This window comes from Stegostoma tigrinum, chromosome X (assembly GCF_030684315.1).
Source record: "Stegostoma tigrinum isolate sSteTig4 chromosome X, sSteTig4.hap1, whole genome shotgun sequence".
NCBI lineage: Eukaryota > Metazoa > Chordata > Chondrichthyes > Orectolobiformes > Stegostomatidae > Stegostoma > Stegostoma tigrinum.
This window is the reverse complement of record NC_081404.1, coordinates 4286706-4302995: the sequence shown is the minus strand read 5'-3', so window position 1 is coordinate 4302995 and position 16290 is coordinate 4286706.

The window sequence follows — 16290 nt, the reverse complement described above, 5'->3', positions numbered from 1 at the left end:
GAGCATTGGAGAGTCAGAGCACAAACCTTCAACACTCTCAACAAGAGTAAGCCCAAGTAACAACTTGGCACCTAGAGCGAGCAGTTGTCACCTTGGAAGTGAATGACCAGCTCTCCTATCACAGCCACAGGAGCGTACACACAGCTGGAGATGCTGTCCCTCAACTGCTCAGGAAGGTGTCCATGCACCATCAGCACATCCACCAATCAACTGTCAGACCCAGAGATCCAAAGCAACCCAACCACAGAAATTAAACCAGACCAGGTACTACAGCAACAACACAGGGCATGGGAATGACACTCCCCAGGGAAGGAACGTCACCCAGATGAACAGGCAATAACACACGTGCATACCATCAGAAGACCAGCAAGATGTAAAGTCTGTGTGTGAATGCAGTTTCAAATAATGCATGCAATTTTGTTTTTTGCTTGCTGTGGAAAGAGGGATGTTTGGATTGAAATTCAATTATGCACAAATGTCCTTCCTGGTCTGTGACAACAATGTGTCCTCTGTCACAAGACACACACGCAGATAGTGGCTATTTTATAGGCACGTCAATAAAGACATGGTACAGACAAAGGCTGCTGTCTAATGGGATTTGAACCCAAACATCTAGCTCAGAAGCAGAGACACCACCCACTACCCCATAAGACTTGCTGCCATTTAGTTGGTTGGCATTGTGATGAATAATCTGTTACATAACAAGACCGATTCGGATGATGAAAACTCATAGGGTTATAAAGTCATAGAGTCATACAGCATGGAAACAGGCCCTTCTGCCCAACTCGTTCAATCCGACCAGGTTTCCTAAACTGAACTAGTCCCATTTGTTTACCGATTGAGGGATCACAGGATCAAGTCAAGCTTGTACAAATACAGGACCACCACATAGCACAGATTTTCCGTCATGACTGGACTATGAAAAGTTGTTGCCTTTGTCTTTTTAAAAAAATTGGATGAATTTTATCTTTGGCCTGCTGCAGCCTAAAACCTGATATGGCAAATTATTTGGTCCTCATAAATGAAAAGGGCCATTTGTAATAATGTTGTACTTAAAAGGAAATTGAATTCAATAGAATTTACAGCTCAATAATAGGCCACTCAGCCAAAGAGTACCTGTTGTCCATAAATCACGGGTCTATGTACCATTTCTCTCCTCCTTCACATATTCATCTTACTACTCCCTAAAAGTATTCATACTATTCATTTTAACAACTCCCTGTAGGAGAGAGTCCCACATTCTCCCTACTGTCTGGGCAAAGAGCTTTCTTCCAAGTTCCCAATGGGATTTCTCAGCGACTCGTATTGATGGCCTCTAGTTCTGCTGTTCCCTAGAAGAGAGAATAATCCCTCTGTATGCACTTGATCAAAATTTCTGACTGTTTGTGGGTGACACAGTGGCTCAGTGGCTCGCACTGCTGCCTCCTAGCACGAGGGACCCAGGCTCAGTTCCAGCCTTGGGTGACTGTGTCGTGTTTGCACATTGTCTGCGTGGACACCCTCTGGGTGCTCTAGTTCCCCCGCCCCACCACTGTCCAAAGATGTGCAGATTAGGTAGATTGGCCATGCTAAATTGCCCACAGTGGCGGGGGGGGAGTGGTCTAGTGGTCTTCAGAGGGTTTGTGTAGCTTCAATGGGCTGAGTGGCCTGCTTTCACACTGTAGGGATTCTACATCTTTTAAAGACCTCTATTAAATCACTCCTCAGCCACCTTTATTCATGAGAAAACAGCTACACTGAGAATCCTTTCCTGATATGTAAACCCACACATTTCTGTTTCACCCTTGTAAATTTTCTCAGCACCCTCTCCTGTGCCTCTCTATCCTTTTAATAGTTTGATGACCAGAACTGTACACAATACTCCAACTGTGGTCTCATAAAGCTTTGATACAAGCTTTGTGTAACTTTGCTTTTCAATTCTACAGTTTTAGAAATGAACCCAAGTGTGTGGCTTTGGTCATGGTTTAATTAACCTGCATCAGAACTTTAACAGTCTTGCTGTGCTTGACTTTGTTTCATTGTCTCATTTATTGTTGCTAACAATCTGGTAGCAAGCCTTACAATTGGCTCGCGGGTTCATATGAGGAACTGTAGGGGCATACTGCACACTAGTGGTGGCATAAGGAACAGCACCTTTTATTATGTGGTTCTTATTGTGCTGAGAAGCACATGAGGCATTAACAAGGTGTAGAGCTGGATGAACACAGCAGGCCAAGCAGCATCAGAGGAGCAGGAAGGCTGACGTTTCAGGCCTAGACCCTTCTTCAGAAATGGTGGACGGGAAGGATGTCCTGAAATAAATAGGGAGAGAGGGGGACGTGGACCGAAGATGGATAGAGGAGGAGATAGGTGGAGAGGAGACAGACAAGTTAAAGAGGCGGGGATGGACCCAGTAAAAGTGAGTGTAGATGGGGAGTTAGGGAGGGGCTAGGTCAGTCCAGGGGGGATGGACAGGTCAAGGGGGTGGGATGAGGCTAGTAGGTAGGAGATGGGGTTGGGAGGAGGGAATAGGTGGGAGGAAGGACAGGTTAGGGAGGTGAGTACGAGCTGGGATGGCTTTGGGATGCGATACGGGATGGGGAGATTTTGAAGCTTGTGAAATCCACTTTGATACCATTGGGCTGCGGGGTTCCCAAGCAGAATATGAGCTGTTGTTCCTGCAACCTGTTCCTGTAATCTGCTACAGGAACAGCACCTCATATTCCGCTCGGGAACCCTGCAGCCCAATGGCATCAATGTGGACTTCACAGGCTTCAAAATCTCCCCTCCCCCTCCTGCATCCCAAAACCAGCCCAGCTCGTCCCCGCCTCCCTAACCTGTCCTTCCTACCACCTATCCCCTCCTCCCACCTCAAGACACCCCCCATAACATACCTACTAGCCTCATTTCCACCCCCTTGACCTGTCCATCCTTCCTGGACTGACCTATCACCTCCCTAACTCCCCATCTACACTCACCTTTACTGGCTCCATCCCCGCCTCTTTGACCTGTATGTATCCTCTCTACCTACCTTCTCCTCTATCTATCTTCTATCCGCCTCTCCCTCTCTCCGTGTTTATTTCAGAACCCCCTTCCCCTCCCCCATTTCTGAAGAAGGGCCTAGGCTCAAAACGTCAGCCTTCCTGCTCCTCTGATGCTGCCTGGCCTGCTGTGTTCATCGAGCTCTACACCTTGTTATCCCAAATTCTCCAGCATCTGCAGTTCCTACTATCTCTGAGGCATTAACAACTTGTTCAGCCACATTTTGAACACATCTTTCTTTGCCATCAAGGCCCAAGGTGGGATTTGAACCCAAGCATCTGGTTCAGAGATGCCCACTGCGTCACAAAAATTACTGCCATTCAGTTGGCTAGCACAGTGATAAATAATGCAGTTACATGACAAGACCAGTTCAGATGATGAAGTTCATAGAGTCATGCAGCACAGAATCAGGCCCTTCAGCCCAACTCATCCATGCCAACAGGCGTTTCTAAACTTAACTCGTCCTATTTGCCTGTATTTGGTCCATATGCCTCTAAAACTTTCCTATTCACCTACCTCTCCAAATATCTTTTACATGTCACTTCCTCTGGCAGCTCGTTCCATACACGCACCACCCTCTGCATGAAAATGTTGCCCCTTTTAAATCTTTCCCCTCTCACCTTAAACCTATGCCCCTCTAGTTTTGGACTCCCCCATTCTGCAGAAAAGGCCTTGTCTATTCACCCTATCCATGCCCCTCATGGTTTTATAAACCTCTATAAGGTCACCCCTCAGTCTCCGATGCTCCAGAGAAAATAGCCCCAACCTCTTCAGCCTCGCCCTATAGCTCAAACCCTCCAACCCCAGCAACATTCTTGTAAATATTTTTTGCAACCTTTCCAATTTAATAATATCCCTCCTATGGCAGAGAAACCAGAATCCTACACAGTGTTCCAAATGTTGCCTCACCAATGTTCTCATAGTCATAACATGATGCCCCAATTCCTACACTCAATGACCAGCGAAGGCAAGCGTGACCTTCTTCACCAGCCTATCTACCTGTGACACCACTTTGAGGGAACTATGTACCTGCCCCCCTAGGTCCCTCTGTTTGACAACACTCTTCAGGGCCCTATCATCAACTGTTAATTTTAGATTTTTGGAATTCTTGACCTACCCAGCATTTTCAGTAATTGTCTTAAATCAGCCCATTGTCTTGGTTTTAATCATCTTGACCCACTGGCTACCTTTGAAGTATAGATGGATTGGTCTGACGGGTAGATCAGTGGCAGATGGAATTTAAACCTAAGAAGTGTGAGGTGATGTGCTTTGGAAGTCATAACCAGACAATGGTGTACTCAGTGAATGGCAGGACACTAGGAAGCTTAGAGGGGCAGAGGCATCTCGGAGTATTTGAACGTGGCAGGGCTGGTTAATAGGGTGGTCTACAAAGGCACATGGGACACTTGCCTTTATTAGTTATGGCATAGACTATTTGAGCAGGGAGGACATGTTGGAGCTGTACAGGACTTTGGTTAGAACACAGCTGGAGTACTGTGTGCAGTTCTGATCACACACTGGGGGAAGAATATAATAGCATTGGAGGGGGTGCAGAGGAGATTCACCAGCAATGAAGAGAGGCTGGATAAGCACAGGTTATTATCTATAGAGCAAAGAAGGCTATGGTGGGGGCGGGAGCAACCTGATAGAGGTGTGTAAGATTGTGAGGGGCATGGACAGGGTGGGATAGGAAGCAGCTGTTCCCCTTAGGGGAAAGGTCAATAACAAGGGGATGATAAGTTTAAAGTAAGGGAAGGAGGTTTACAGGGGATTTGAGGTAAAATCCTTTTCACTCAGAGGGTAGTGGGGGTCTGGGAGGCACTACCTGGGAGGGTAATTGAGGCAGAAAACCTCACAACCTTTAAAAAGCACTTGGCTGAGAACCTGAAGTGTCATAACATTCAAAGCTGTGGGGCCTAGTGCAGGAAAATGGGACCAGTGCAGATAGATCAGCGCAGACATGATGGGCTGAAGGGCCTCTTCGGTACTATCTGATTCTATGACTTTAAGGCCCCAGGAGGAACAGCCATGCCTCATCATGCATTTATCAGCGGAGGGCCCGGAGTAGGAAGCTTTATTGCTTTTTTTATCTGATTACCTAAGGGTCACTGAGGCTAATTGTATCAGTGCCCAGCACCATCAAGCTGCCTTCAACTGCTATCTTTAATCCATTGGAATGATTACTGATGAGCAGGATGAGAAGCCATTACTTGCAAACAAAATTCCGACTAACATAAGGCCTTCAATATGTCTTGCACCTGGACATTACATAAGTTGCCACACATAAACTTGCACCTCGTAAATCATATTTATAGCATGACATGACTTCGCAATGACATCTTCGTCTTTTGCAATGTGGGATCTTGCCAAAGGAAGGCAATCTGCAGTGCAGTGCAAGGCGCCTCGTGGCAATGGCAGATGAAATTATGGTTTCCCTGTCACACACTAGGAAAGTGATGAACTGTACTTGAGCCTGTGAGGATTGAGTGACGTGCCTTTCGCTTATAACCTTGGCATCGATGCCAACATTTTCAAAGTATTCCAGCACCCATCCATCTGGACATTTATGGTGAGGTCATTTTTACAAAACTATTTACAGACAAGGGCATGTCCAAATTGCCTGTTGCTTTCTTATTGTAGTCTCCAAACACACTTCAGCAGTGAGTTCTCCTCAGAAGCAACATTGACACTGATTATACATATGTTCCATCCTGTTTTGTTCCTGTATAGCATTGCACACAAACATTGCTCGGAATGTAGAGATAGGAGTAGGCCCTTCGGCCCCCTCAAACCTGTTCTGCCATTCAATGAAATCGTGGCTGACCTGTGGCCGCAGTGCACGTCCCTGCTGATGGAGTGTGCTGTGGCTTTTCTGCTAATAGCAGGATTTTCGTGCAAATTCATGTCGAATGATTTCTGCACTCAAGCAAAAACCAAAAGAACTGTGGGTGCTGTAAATCAGGAACAAAAACAAAGTTGCTGGAAAAGCTCAGCAGGTCTTGCAGCATCTGTAAATGAGAGAACAGAGTTAATGTTTTGGGTCTGGTGATCCTTCCTCAGAACTGGTGGTGGCTGGGAAAACGTCAGATTATATGCAGAAAATAAGGAAGTGGATGGAGCGGGGAGTAAATGATAGGATAGAGCCCAAAGAGAGAGAAAGACAGTGGGACAGAGAAAGGAGTTGCTAATGATCAGGCTGGGAGGGTGAATAGTGGTTAATGGGGACTGTTAGTGACTAACAACAGGGGGTGTGTAATGGCAGGCTGTGTGGTAACAAGGCCTGGTGTGTGGGGTGGGGGCTGGCACATGGGAGAGTTTAGGCCCTAAAATTATTGAACTCAATATTGAGTCCGGAGGGCTGTGGGGTCCCCAAGCGGAAAATGAGGTGTTGCTCCTCCAGCTTGTGTTGGGCTTCGCTGGAACACTGCAGCAAGCCAGAGACACAGATGTTGGCCAGGGAGCAGGGCGGTGCATTGAAGTGGCAGGCAACTGGTAGTTCCGGGTCAGAGCAGAATGTAGATGTTCTGTGAAGTGGTGGCCAAGTCTACACTTCGTGTCCCCAATGTAGGGGAGACCACATTGTGAGCAGTGAATGCAGTAGACTAGACTGTGGGAAGTGCAGGTGAAGTGTTGCTTCACATGGAAGGTATGTTTGGGCCCTTGGATACTGGGGAGGGAGGAGGTAAATGGGCAGGTGTTGCACCTTCGCCGGTTACAGGGGAAGGTGCCGTAGGGCTGTGGGGAGGTTTTGGGGGTGAAGGAGGCATGGACAGGGGTGTCCCAGAGGGAATGGTCCCTGCAGAAGTTGGACAAGGGAGGGGACGGGAATATGTGTCTGGTGGTGGTATCTTGCTGGAGGTGGCAGAAATGGTGCCTGATGATCTTCTGGATGTGGATGCTGGTGGGGTGGTAGGTGAGGATAAGGGGAACCCTATCGCTGTTGCGGGAGGGAAGAGAAGGGGTGAGGGCGGAAGTGCAGGAGATGGGTCGGACCCGATTGAGGGCCCTGTCAACAACAGAGCTGGGGCATCCTCAGTTGTGGAAGAATGTGGACATTTCGGAGGCTCCCTTGTCGAAGTTGGCGTCATCTGAACATATTTGATAGAGTTGGAGGAACTGAGAGAATGGGATGGAGTCTTTCCAGGAAGTGGGGTGTGAGGATGTATCGTCCAGGTAGCTGTGGGAGTCAGTGGGCTTGTAATGGGCTCTTAGTGGCCAGTCTATTCCCAGAAACTGAAACAGAAATGTTGAGGAAGGGGAGGGGGGAGTCAGAGATAGGCCACGTGAAAGTGAGGGCAGGGTGGAATTTGGAGGCAAAATTAATGAAGTTTTCTAATTCCAGACAAGAGAGGGAAGCAGCACCGATGATATCATCGGTGTATCGGAGAGAGAGTTGTGGGTGGGGGCCGGAATAGGACTGGAACAGGGAATGTTCCATGTACCCCATGAAGAGACAGGCATAACTCGGGCCCATTCGGGTTACCATGGCAACCCCTCTTACCTGAAGAAAATGAGAGGAGTTAAAAGAGAAGTTGTTGAGGGTGAGGACAAGCTCGGCCAAGTGAAGAAGGGTGGTGGTGGGTGGGGATGGTTCAGGCCTTTGCTCCAGGAAGAAGCGGAGAGCCCCAAGACCCTCCTGGTGGGGAATGGTTAATAAATTTCGGGCACAACGTGACACCGAACTGTTCTTCCACCGTCTTCGCCTCCATGCTCATTTCTTTCGACAGGGGCCTTTCCTCTCCCCACAGACCCCTTTGCCCAACTCCAACACAACCCCTCCACCTGGACTTCTCCCTCCGGCCTTTTACCTGCACTTGATCTTTTCATTGAGAGCTGTCGACATGACATTAGTCGCCTCAATTTCATTGCACCTCATGACCAATCCAACCTATCTCCCTCTGAGCTGACTGCACTCAGATCTAACCCTGACTTTGTTATTAAGCCTGCCAATAAGGGTGGTGCTGTTGTAGCCTGACGTACTGACCTCCACCTTGCAGAGGCTGAGCGCCAGCTTTCAGATACCTCCTCCTACCTTCCCCTGGACCATGATCCCGCTATGGCACATCAGGACATTGTATCCATTACTGTTATGGATCTCGTTTCATCCGATGATCTCCCCCCATTCACTTCCAAGCTGATAGTCCCCCAAACCCACACAACACATTTCTACCTCGTCCTAAAAATGCACAAACAGGACTGTCCAGGCAGACCCATTGTTTCAGCCTGCTCATGCCCCACAGAACTCATCTCTTCCTACGCTGACTCAGTCTTCTCCCCGCTGGTCCAATCCCTACCCACATACGTCCATGATTCATCTGACAGCTTACGCTGGTTTCAAAACTTCCAATTTACCGCCTCCAGCCACATCCTCTTTACAATGGATGTGCAATCCCTTTACACATCCATTCCCCACCAGGAGGGTCTTGGGGCTCTCCGCTTCTTCCTGGAGCAAAGGCCTGAACCATCCCCACCCACCACCACCCTTCTTCACTTGGCCGAGCTTGTCCTCACCCTCAACAACTTCTCTTTTAACTCCTCTCATTTTCTTCAGGTAAGAGGGGTTGCCATGGTAACCTGAATGGGCCCGAGTTATGCCTATCTCTTCGTGGGGTACATGGAACATTCCCTGTTCCAGTCCTATTCCGGCCCCCACCCACAACTCTCTCTCCGATACACCGATGATACCATCGGTGCTGCTTCCCTCTCTTGTCTGGAATTGGAAAACTTCATCAATTTCACCTCCAATTTCCACCCTGCCCTCACTTTCACCTTCCAGGTGAAGCAGCACATCACCTGCACTTCCCACAGTCTAGTCTACTGCATTCACTGCTCACAATGTGGTCTCCCCTACATTGGGGACACGAAGTGTAGACTTGGCGACTGCTTCACAGAACATCTACATTCTGCTCGCAAAAAAGACCCGGAACTACCTGTTGCCTGCCACTTCAATGCACCGCCCTGCTCCCTGGCCAACATCTGTGTCTCTGACTTGCTGCAGTGTTCCAGCGAAGCCCAACACAAGCTGGAGGAGCAACACCTCATTTTCCACTTGGGGACCCCATAGCCCTCCGGACTCAATATTGAGTTCAATAATTTTAGGGCCTAAACTCTCCCATGACCCAGCCCCCACCCCACACACCAGGCCTTGTTACCACACAGCCTGCCATTACACCCCCTGTTGTTAGTCACTAACAGTCCCCATTAACCACTATTCACCCTCCCAGCCTGATCATTAGCAACTCCTTTGTCTGTCCAAGTGTCTTTCTCTCTCTTTGGGCTGTATCCTATCATTTACTCCCTACCCCACCCACCTCCCTGTATCCTGCCTATAAACGGACGTTTTCCCAGCCACCATCAGTTCTGAGGAAGGGTCACCGGGTCTGAAACATTATCTCTGTTTTCTCTTCACAGATGCTGCCAGACCTGCTGAGCTTTTCTGCACTCAAATGTTCTCTTATTTTGTTGTTCATGAGCCCCCCACAGAAAAGCCTAGAGGCATAGCCAGTGTTTATAGGTGCGAGCTCTCGAGTGGAAACAGTTTGGGCAGGGAAAGTTCGCTCATTTTGGCTTTATGTACAGTCTATGCCAATTCTGACCAGACAGTGTAATGCTGTTAGCCCTGTGTGCTGATGGGCCACGTCCTGTATTTGCCCTTTTGCATCTACACGATGTCAGAGGAGTGGAAATGAGCACAGAGCCCACTGAGACCTGCTGAAAGTGCTGGCCTGAATCATCTTATAATCTACAACCACTTATTTCTCTGCAGCACCGCAGGAATTCACCCCACTACAGCCACCTCCCTGACAGTACACCCACCCTATACACACAGAGTAAATTGGAAAGTCTTCCAAATTAACTGAGCTTCCTCCTAGACCCCCCCTGCGCAACATGAGTCCACACAGTGCTTGGATAATAAGGGTCGAAAAAGGGCTTACAAGCAACAGGAAGTAAGAATTTCATTTCAGAAATTGTAATATTCTTGACCACTTTGCACTACTGAAGAATATTTACAGATTCTGCTCAGGTGAGGGAGACATTTGCCTGATTCTAGAAATAGTGTGGCTTCACTTTGCTGCAAGACTGAGAAAATCCCAGCAAGATCATGTGGCACTGCATCACTTTCTGTGATGATATATACACTGTCTATAACACACATTCAGACCTGACTCTGGAAACGACATCACTAGTTCACCCCCCAAACAAGTTTCTGATTTGACCCATGATATTACATTCCTCCTCAAGCCTATAATTTTCACCATATTACATCTCTCGAGTCGCTGGTTCTATCGTACAAAAGTCAGGCGCAGAATATATTTGAAATCCCAGCAGAGTGCAGGGCAAAATGAAATAAGAGATAAGAAGGGCAGAAAGAGATTAGCAGGTACCATAAAATGGACCCTGTAATGTTTTAGAAACCTGTATTGAAGGGGATAGGAAAGGACTGACGTTCAGAAATCATCTTGTGTAAGCAATCAGCAAAACTGAATGAGCAATTTGTGGTTGTTTTTGCAGAGAAAGGGGTGCACTTAATTTCAGAGTGAAGTGTGTGTAGTGGGGTGCAGGAGAGATATTGGAGAGAATGAACATAGATACAAAAAAGTGCTAACATTGTTGGCGTCTCTTAATGTTAACAAGCCCCTCCAGGTCCAGATAGGATATATCCTATATTTCAGGGGGAAGCAAGGATTAAGAGAGAGGCAATTCGCACCACAATTTTTAATCCTTCTCATATCAGGCTAATGCCAAAGGATTGGAAAACACTATAAATGTAATACTTCTGTTCAAAAACTGGGAGAAAAGTTAACCCAAAGACTACAGGTCAGTCAGTCTTGCGTCACTGATGGGAAAACTCAAGGACCAAATATTTATCACTTGGGAAAATATGGGCTCATAACAGACAGCCAGTGTTAACGGCAAATTTACACCTGACCAACCTGATTGAGTTATTTTATAGAGTAGCAGAAAGAGTTGAAAAAAGATGGTGCAGTAGATATGAATATGGAGTTAATACCTCAGATTGGACATATTTGGAAGAGAAAAACATATGGCATTAAAGGGATTGGCAATCTGGCTAAAGGTTGGGAGGCAAGAGTCGCAAATAAATTATTTTTTAAAACATGAAAATGGAAAGATGTATACAGTCGACACCCCAGGGTCTTTATTTGGACCATTGTTTTACTTTCCCTGGAGTGTCGGAGGCTGAGAGACGACCTAACAGATATTTATAAAACCATGAGGGGCATGGATAGAGTGAATAGGCAAGGTCTTTCTCGCTGGGGTGGGGGAGCCCAAAACTAGAGGGGTGTAGGTTTAAAGTGAGAGGGGAAAAATTTAAAAGGGACCCGAGGGGTAACTGTTTCACACAGAGCGTGGTGCGTGTATGGAATGAGCTGCCAGAGGAAGTGGTGGAGGCTGGTACAGTTACAGCATTTAAAAGGCATCTGGATGGGGACATAGATAGGAAGGGTTGAGAGGGATATGGGCCAAATGCTGGCAAGTGGGGCTAGTTTTTTTAGGAAACCTGGTCAGCATGGACGAGTTGGGCCGAAGGGTCTACTTCCATGCTGTAAGACTCTATGACTCTAAATGACCTGGACCTGGATATAGGGAGAGCAATTAACAAAATTTGTGAATGATTCGAAACTCGTCATGGTGTGTGTGATAGAGAGAAGATTGCAGGAAGACAGTGGCTGACCTGGTGAATTAGGCAGACAGTCATCCAAGTGTGAAGTAATGCCTGTTAAGAGGACTGTACTTTGAAACACAGTGTAATCTAAGTTGTACGACTCTGATGGAGGCTCAAGAACAGGGGGAGCCAAGGTGTAAAGATTCACAGCTTTTTGTGGGTGACGGAGCAAGTTGTTGGGACTGTCAAAAACATGTCGGGGTTTCTTAGTGCTGTCAAGAGGGGCTTTGACTGATAAAACAGCCTCATGCTAAAATCTTTACAAATCTCTGGTTAGGCCTCAGCTAAAATATGGAATAGCTGAGCAGCAACAAAGTTTGAATGAGTCAATCCTTCTCGTATTTTCTATGTTTCTGTGTTTTGCTAGCAGGAAGCAGGGATAAATTGGTCTTTTGGAATTGGCCAACTGTTGCTAATGGAGTGCCAGAAGGTCCTCAATTATTTATAATCTATATCAATGAATTAGCTGGCAGGAACGAATGTATAGTCACTAAATTTGCTGATGACATGCAGCTTGAGAGGAAAGTAAACTGTCAAGATGGGGTAGAGAGTCTACAAAGAGATATAGCACAGTTCATATGAGGGAGCAAACATTTGGCAGATGGAGTATAAAGTGGGTAAACATAAACATGTTCATTTTGGCAGGAAGAATAGAAAAGCAGCACATTTTTTTTCAGTGAGGAAGGTTGCAGGATTCTGCAGTACAGAGGGATCTGGTGCATGAATCACAAAACATTAGTCTGCAGGGACAGCAGCATCTAGGATGGCAAATCGAATGCTGACATTTAATGCAGGAGGAATGGAATATTTAAGTGAGGAATGTTAACTGCAGGGTAAGACCACATCTGGTACACTGTGTATCTTGCTTTTTTAAACATCCTTATTTGTAAAAAATATACAATTCTTTTAGAATCAGTTTCGAGAAGTTTCACTCAGTTCACTCCTGGGATAAAAGGCTTACCTTATAAAGCAATGTTAGACAGTTTAGGTCTCTCTCCATTGGCAGTTAGAAGAATGAGGGGTGATCTTATTGAAATATATAACACTTTGAGAGGATTGGGAAGGGCAGATGTTGAAAGGATGATTCCCCTTTTGGGGTAGATTAACAATCCGAGCCCCAGTTTAAGGAAAGGAGGACTCCCTTTTAACACAAAGATAAGGTAAAATATTTTCCCTTAGAGGATCATTTGAATGTAATGGAGGCAGGGTCTCCAATTTATTCATGTTGTATAAGGTAGTAGTTGTGAAAGGGTTAATGGTGAACACTGCATGAAGCAACATCCAAACTAATTATGTCATTATGCCTGGGTCGGGATAAAAGGCAGAAGGGATAAAAAGCCTGAAATACCGATGGACATACTGAACTTTTCATGACAATGAGCGATAGTAGGAACTGCAGATGCTAGAGAAACTGAGATAACACGGTGTAGAGCTGGATGGACACAGCAGGCCAAGCAGCATCAGAGGAGCAGGAAAGCTGACGTTTTGGGTCTGGGCCATTCTAGACGCTGCTGTCCCTGTGATTCATGTACCAGATCCCTCTGTACTGCAGAATCCTGCAACCTTCCTCATTTAAAAAAAGTGCTGCTTTTCTATTCTGCCTGCCAATATAAACACATTTATGCTTACCCACATTATACTCTGAGAAGGGTGCAGACCTGAAGCATCAGCGTTACTGCTCCTCTGCCTGCTGTGTTCCTCCAGCTCCACGCTGTGTTATTTTTGTGTGTGTTTTTAAAAGAGGACTTATGGCCAAATGATGACTGCAGATGTAAATCCAGTGGCTGTCAGGAAAGGGAGCCTGGAATGTTATATCTGAAGGTCGGAAAAGCATGGCAGGTCAGACAGCATCCAAGGTGCAGGCAAGTCAATGTTTCAGGCTGAAACTCTTCATCAGGACTGAGGAGGGCAAGGGGAGCCCAGAAATAAATGGAGAGAGGGAGGTGGGGCTGGGAGACAGGTAGGTGGGATGGTGATAGGTGGATGCAGGTTGGGGTTATTGTGATTAGCCCATGTGAAAAGTGGAGCAGCTAGGTGAGTAGGAAGATGGACAGGTTAGGTCAGGTCAGGGAGGTGAGGGGGAGAGGGAGAGCTAGACATTGGAGAAAGCAGGGGATGGAGGTATTTAAAGCTGGTGAAGTCTATGTTGAGGCCATTGGGCTGTAAGATCCCAAGGTGAAATATCAGGACTTGTTCCTCCAGTTTATGTTTGGCCTCACTCTGACAGTGGAAGTGGCCAGTGATGGACATGTCATCAGGGGAGTGGGAGGGTGAGTTAAAGTGGATGGCAACTAGAAGATCAGGTGTATAAAACAGCCTGACCTTTCCTGCTCCTCAGATACTGTCTGATCTGCTGTGCTTTTCAAGCCTCACGCCTGTGGACTCTGGCTTCCAGCATCTGCAGGCCTTATTGTCACCAATTCACGTCTGAAAGTGTCAAGGAAGCTTCAAAAGAATAAATGCATGAGGAACTGAACTGTAATCTTCCACGAATACCTCAGACAGTGAATATAACGGAAGAAAGGACAGCAATCGGAGGTTGGGGGGCCTGGGGATATACGTTTGCATTTCATCTTTGAAGAAGACAATGAGGGCCAGCATTAAAAGTCAGTTTCCACTCTAGTCTGTGTGTGCTAGTGGGGTGAGGTTCTTATGTACACTAACCTGGGTCTCAGCATCAGTGAGCTGTGAAAGTTGCAGTGAAAGAACCATCCACCAATCGCTCCTACATTGCAGATAAACAGCTCTCTCAATCTGAGCGCTGTAAACCAATCAGCAAACTGTCTAAAGGAAGCAGGACAAAAGGATTTCAGCTAATGTGTAAAGCCAATAACTACCAGTCTCACCCAAAGTTCCAGTATTTACTCTTTACAAATGACTCAGAGACTGATCTGTGACTAATTACCTCATTCTTTCTTTGTGTGTTTAATAACTAATAAACTCACTCTTTTGATGCAGGAGGCAGTGGTATGGTGGTAATCTCACTGAATTAGCCATCCATAAAGCACAGGTTAATGTTCTGGGAACATAGGCTTGGATGCCACAATGGCAGATGGTGAAATTTGAATTAAATTAAATAAGAAACAAGTCTAATGACAGCTAATATTTTTGTTCAACCTCCCCCCCACCCCCGCCACCGCCCATCTAGTTTACCGATATCCTGAAAGGAAAGAACTCTCTCATCCTTATCTGGCCTTGCCTATGTGACTCCAAACCCACAGCCAATGTGATTGACTCTCAACTATCCTCTGAAATAGCTAGGAGAGACACTCAGTTCCTTTACACTAAATACTGCCTGGGCTAGCAACCCCTATTCCATGAATGAATGGAAAAAAAATTAGAAATTTCCATTCAAAACATGAATTTATTTGATCTGGCAGAAAGGTACACAAGATCGTACAATGGAGGGGGATCTTTTGTAAATTAACCATGTTGCAACGAACTAAGGAGACCCCCAGGAGTTTGACAATTTGTGGATCCTGTCACAGATTCCCTGCTGGAGCAGTTTGAGCAGCCAGTGAACTACTCCCCCAGCAATTAGTTGGGGGAAAGAAGCGTGTGAGGAAAGGGTGCCCAGCTTATCTCTCCCTGTGATAATGGGAACTGCAGATGCTGGAGAATCCAAGATAATAAAATGTGAGGCTGGATGAACACAGCAGGCCAAGCAGCATCTCAGGAGCACAAAAGCTGACGTTTCGGGCCTAGACCCTTCATCAGAGAGGGGGATGGGGTGAGGGTTCTGGAATAAATAGGGAGAGAGGGGGAGGCGGACCGAAGATGGAGAGAAAAGAAGATAGGTGGAGAGAGTATAGGTGGGGAGGTAGGGAGGGGATAGGTCAGTCCAGGGAAGACGGACAGGTCAAGGAGGTGGGATGAGGTTAGTAGGTAGATGGGAGTGCGGCCTGGGGTGGGAGGAAGAGATGGGTGAGAGGAAGAACAGGTTAGGGAGGCGGAGACAGGTTGGACTGGTTTTGGGATGCAGTGGGGGGAGGGGAAGAGCTGGGCTGGTTGTGTGGTGCAGTGGGGGGAGGGGACGAACTGGGCTGGTTTAGGGATGCAGTTGGGGAAGGGGAGATTTTGAAACTGGTGAAGTCCACATTGATACCATTAGGCTGCAGGGTTCCCAGGCGGAATATGAGTTGCTGTTCCTGCAACCTTCGGATGGCATCATTGTGGCACTGCAGGAGGCCCATGACGGACATGTCATCTGAAGAATGGGAGGGGGAGTGGAAATGGTTGGCGACTGGGAGGTGCAGTTGTTTGTTGCGAACTGAGCGGAGGTGTTCTGCAAAGCGGTCTCCAAGCCTCCGCTTGGTTTCCCCAATGTAGAGGAAGCCACACCGGGTACAGTGGATGCAGTATACCACATTGGCAGATGTGCAGGTGAACCTCTGCTTAATGTGGAATGTCATCTTGGGGCCTGGGATGGGGGTGAGGGGGGTGGTGTGGGGGCAAGTGTAGCATTTCATGCGGTTGCAGGGGAAGGTGCCGGGTGTGGTGGGGTTGGAGGGCAGTGTGGAGCGAACAAGGGAGTCACGGAGAGAGTGGTCTCTCCGGAAAGCAGACAGGGGTGGGGATGGAAA